This window comes from Camelus bactrianus, chromosome X (genome assembly GCF_048773025.1).
Source record: "Camelus bactrianus isolate YW-2024 breed Bactrian camel chromosome X, ASM4877302v1, whole genome shotgun sequence".
Lineage (NCBI taxonomy): Eukaryota > Metazoa > Chordata > Mammalia > Artiodactyla > Camelidae > Camelus > Camelus bactrianus.
In genome coordinates, this window is record NC_133575.1 from 103,834,793 (window position 1) to 103,840,174 (window position 5,382).

Below are 5,382 nucleotides of genomic sequence, written 5' to 3' on the forward strand. Positions count from 1 at the left end.
TCCCTGGTGTTCTCCTTACTTGCTTCAAGTAATAAATCTGTCCTTCACCTGCTAGAGAAATACTAAAATTTATTAAAATGAATTTACTGCATTTAGAAGAAAATTGGGGGGAAGGGGGGTTGGGGAGTGACACACGAGTCCAGCTAGATTCTGCCTTCCTATCTTTCTGCAATAGTGGATGCATATCCTAGAATGTTCCTGAATGATCATGTGAAATATGATTTCTTTGCCTTCCAAGCAACCCATAACACCATAAGGAAATGCCTTAAAACTAAAATGGCCAATAATCTTCAGGTAGCCCAGAGCTTCCTCCCTCTACATAACTTTTTATCAGCTAATCTCTGCAATGTCACAGTTAAGGTAAAAACAAAACAAAAAATGTGATGTGATTTTTCAAAACTGAAAAATATTCAAAACTTAAAAATTGGACAAGTGCCTTATGATGTTTAGATAAGGTTCTTACATTTTCGTATTGGTCATAATAGCAAGATAGGGAAAATTAACTGCACAACAGGAGCTTGGCTAACTAGAAATAGTCCATCTATGTAATGGGATACCATGTAGACATTAAAACAAGTAATTATATTATATCCACGTGGAATGGGTTTAATAGATGTGACGTCACCTCACCAAAGGCTCAAGTGATGGAGACAGAGAGAAATATACAGATATTATATAACATACATTTATATACTCCACTTGTTATAGAGAAATAATAATACTTGGAAACACTATTGCACACTTGCCATAACCCATGCAATGTCCTAAGCACTTTATATACATCATTTCATTTAATCCTCAACAACCCAGAGATAGGTACTATTATTATCCCTAATTTTCAGGAGGAGACAAACAGAGAAGGATAGTGGCAGAGCGATGAAATGCTGCCAATAATATTCTCCCTACTAATGTGAGACATTCACTGCTGTGATTAGCTCTTTTCTGTGCACTTTTTAATTGAATTATCATTGACTTACAAGGTTATTTATTAGTTTCAGGTGTACAACATAGTGATTCAATATCTTTATACATTACAAAGTGATCACCACTTTTATGGTTAGTTGTTAATTGGCCTCGTTTTTAAATCTTTAGGGTAAAATTCACTACCCAAGTGGGTGGCACGGATCCTGGAATTTGGGGAACACAGAGCTGGGCACTCCATCCCTGCATCCTTGGCTCAGCACTCCCAAGGACAGGTACCAGTGTGCACTAGTGGAGAGTCAATGGAATTCAGAGTCACTTAGGATTTGAATTCTAACCAAAGAAATTGGTTTTAAGGAAATATTAAAAGCATTCTTATAACAATACTTAAATAACAGCAAAATGGTTTCAATGTGGAAATTGTAACTAATTAAATACCACTTTCTCCTCAGAAAACACAGCTCTTTGCCCATTAACAGAAAAAGATCAAATATACACAGTTCTAAATAATTACAGTTGAAAATTTTTTAACTTTCATTCAGGTTTTCCTAAAAGTGCCATTCTCTGAAAGTACCAGATGGGAGGGAGCGCCTCTCTTACATATCAGATCAAAAAAATTCCTTTTTAACCTTTACTCTATCATTCTCCCCTTCCTTTCTCCCAGATCCTCGCCTGACAGAACCAAACTTCCGACTTTACAGGCACAGATGCAGGTTCCAGGCCCTGGACGTCCCTCAGGCTGGTCTACAGCCTGCTCTTGCTGTTGTGACCCTTGACCCCCTTCCTTGGACCCAGTTCCATGACTGCCTTCAAGCTCAGACTGCTTCTGGTCACCTGAATGACTACTGGCATTGGCTCCCTTCTCCAGCAACTCAGAGAGACCTGTTATAGGGGTGGGAGTGGTCAGAGTTGTAAACATGCTGCTTTCAAGACGTGAGTTACCATTGTCCCCACTTTGGGTACTTTTACTGCAAATTGAAGAGCTTTGCTTCAAATCCTTCTTGAATGCTTGGGAGCCTAGAGGTCAAGTTTATAAGCTAAATTTTGTTGAACCAAAGAATCTGAGTGATTCTGGGCAAGGTAACAAAGTTTTAAAAGGTGGAGGCTCCGGGACAAGCAAGGATACCCAGTTTTCGGGGGCTTTGCTGGGTACTAATGTCCTTCTATCACTTGTGTTTCTATGCCAATACTCCTGTGTTCTGGAGAAGCGAATCGCTGTGATTTTCAGCAGTTTCCAAAAGGAGGGCAAGTAAGGTAGACAGAAAAGTATTATGGACAGTAATTACCTCCTACTCCTAACATGTACAAACACCCGTCTCCCATTCACATGATTCCAGAAATACTCCCTCCTGGCATCACTTAATGACTCCACGTACCATCAGGAATTACTCAGACAGAAACAACACATACAAACATATCTGGCTATCACAGTCGGAGGGAAGTCATGGGGCCTCTGTTTATAGTTCAAGCTCTCCCTGTGATGTCTCTTCTTTCTCTAGCACCGCCATTATCCTAACTTAATATTGATATTTTGCAATTCCATGATCTAAATGGTGAACTCACCACCACCACCACTCTATCCTATTTACAAAAGTAAAGAGGAGGCGAGAGAGTTTTAAAAAAAGACCATCAGCAGGGAAATACAGGTAGAGGGTAAGTCCTCGTGTCCACACAGAACCATGAGGTGGTCCTGTTATTTATGACTTCTCTGTCAATTCCACCATCCTTTTGTCTTACCTACTGGGGAGGTACAGTTTCATTCCCAAGGAATCTGAGCCTTGGTGGGCTTCGTAGGGTTGCAGTACTCTGTCACGCACCCCCTCAGGATTGTTCTGTAAAAAGGTACCTTAGGGGATCTGAGTCTCATCCGCATTCCTTCCTATCCTCATTTGAAAGCATGAACACCATAACCACCTGTTTTGAGTGGCTCCAGGGGCCAAGAGTGGCTTCACATTTTGTGGAACCATTGTTTTGTCCCATACTAGATGCATTTCTTCTAGGGAACGGAGAGGTTTTAGAAAACCTCTAAATCAGCAGAGATCAGAGTTGCAAGGACACAAAGTAAAACGGTTGCAGATGGGTCAGGTGTAATTATGAGAGGCACCACCTTTATTTCTACCAGTCTCTCTGTTCCAAACTTGCAAATCTTGGCAATGGGAGAAACAGCACCATAAGTTTAGTTGCTGGTTCGTAGTGGCTATTACATCCTAGCAGCCTGTGCTGAGAGTCTCCTATCAGGGCTTGCCACAAGCTCCTTATAACAAGCATATTGATTTACCCCAAAGATTCTGGGCACCATTGGATCTGCTGGATGATAAGGGCCAGGGGGCAGATTTACCAGCATGGTAGCCTAGACCAGCTAGAGAGTCTGTTTTATCTGTGTATCCACATTAGTCGTGTGTGGTAGGAGTAACACCTGCATTTTTCAAGTCTTGGATGGTGGCCAAAATCTCTGCAGTTCCCATAAGGACAAGCTATCACATTTTACTTCCTCTGTTGATAAGGAGGGCACACTCTAATAGCTCCATTTTCCCCTTCTTACGCTAATATCCCTTTCTCCAGGGACCAGGTAGCCAACGTGACAGCACTTAGGAGATGGGCGCCTGTCTCTGCCTGGAGATTTCCCAAGTTAGGAGGCTTGCTGGAGCAGCCTGTCCCAGCATGGTGAGCCAAAGCCATGACACGGTGGATTTAGGAAGAAAACGATGGGGGCAACTCCCCACCCCCTGCTTTCTCCCTGCTTCCCTCTGGAGGTGCAGAAGATGACTTCAGTGTCTTCTGTGACTCCACGTCTTGGAGCACAGAGGTTAGAGGACACAACAGAAGGTCAGGTTGGCCCTGACAGCTACCAGCCAGACAGCCAGATAAGAAACACTCCAACTGGAGAGAGGGTTAGGGACTTGGCTTGGTGGGTTCTCAAAGGGGGCCCCAGTGTCCCTGTCTGAGAGGGTCCTCAGCTATATCAGGGGAGATGGGGGGGGCCATGCAGCTGGACATCAACAGCAGTAACAAAAAGTACACACTCTAAGCAATGTGCAGATGCTGTCCGCTGCCAAGTGTATCTGGAAACTGGTAGAATAATTCCAGAGGTGGGGGTCAGGGTCTCCCTGAACCTGCCCAGTGGCAGACTCAGGGAAGAACCCCATTTTCCCCTAAGCTTCATAAGCACTCCTTCCAGTCCACGCTAGGTACTACTGCGGGGGTGTCCTGGGTCCCTTAGTACTAGCATTGACTTAAAGGCAGTTTCCAATTAGTCTCTGAAAGGTTTGCGGCTGTCCCGGTTCCCACTGCAAGTTGCCAAGGTCAGCGGGTGCAGGTGCTTTGTGGGGGAGGCCAAGGGGAAGACGGTTCACAAGTATTATAGCAGATCTCTTGCTCAGGTTCCCCTGAGCATGCTCCGTTCTAAGGACTCTGGGTGTGTGTAACTAATGATTCATTCCTGGGAATTCTCTCTGTCTGTTAGGCTAGTGTGGTGGCTTAAGTGCCAGGCACCACTGCAGGCCAGACCTAAGAATCTTTTTGGTTATACAGATCAACTAAGGCCTGGTGAACTGCCTGTAGATTTCATTCCTGGGAACTCCGAGGTTAATTATCCATATCCAGAGATCTCTGCATGTGTATTAGTCCACTCAGGCTGCCATATCAAAATACCACAGACTGGGTGACTTAAACAGCAGACATTTATTTTCTCATAGTTCTGGAGACTGGAAGTCCAAGATCAAGGTGCCAGCAGGGTTGGTTTCTGGTGAGACCTCTCTTCCTGGTTTGCAGATGGCCGCCTTCTCTTTCTGCCCTCACATGGCTTTTATGGGTTTGTAGAGAGATCTAGTGTCTCTTTCTCTTCTTATAAGGACACTCATCCTATCAGAATAGGGCCCCACCCTTATGACCTCATTTAACCTTAATTACCTACTTAAAGGCCCTATCTCCAAATACAGTCACATGGAGGTGGATGAGGAGGGATAAACTGGGAATGCTGGATTTGCAGATACACATTATTATATATAAAATAGATAAACAACAAGGTCCTACTGTATAGCACAGGGAAATATATTCAATACCTTGCAATGGCCTATAATGAAAAAGAATATGAAAAAGAATATATATATATAACTGAATCACTATGCTGTATACTAGAAATTAACACATTATAAATTTAAAAAATTTAGTCACATTGGGAGTGAGAGCTTCAAGATATGAATTTGGCAGGGGACACAATTCAGTCCATAGCAACATGTCAATGATCCCCAGATGTCTGTTATGTTGATAAAACCCACTTTGCTGCTCCTGTTAACTTCCACTACCTAGACTCATCTATGCCTGGCTCCCTCCAGCATGCTACAAATCAGAGAGCCCATTTCAGTGGCGCCTACTTCTCACTGGCATCCTCGGTCTCAAGAAAATAGCCAGCAGAAGTGCTTTTTAAAGCTTTTGATGCTTCCCTCACCCACTAATTTATAG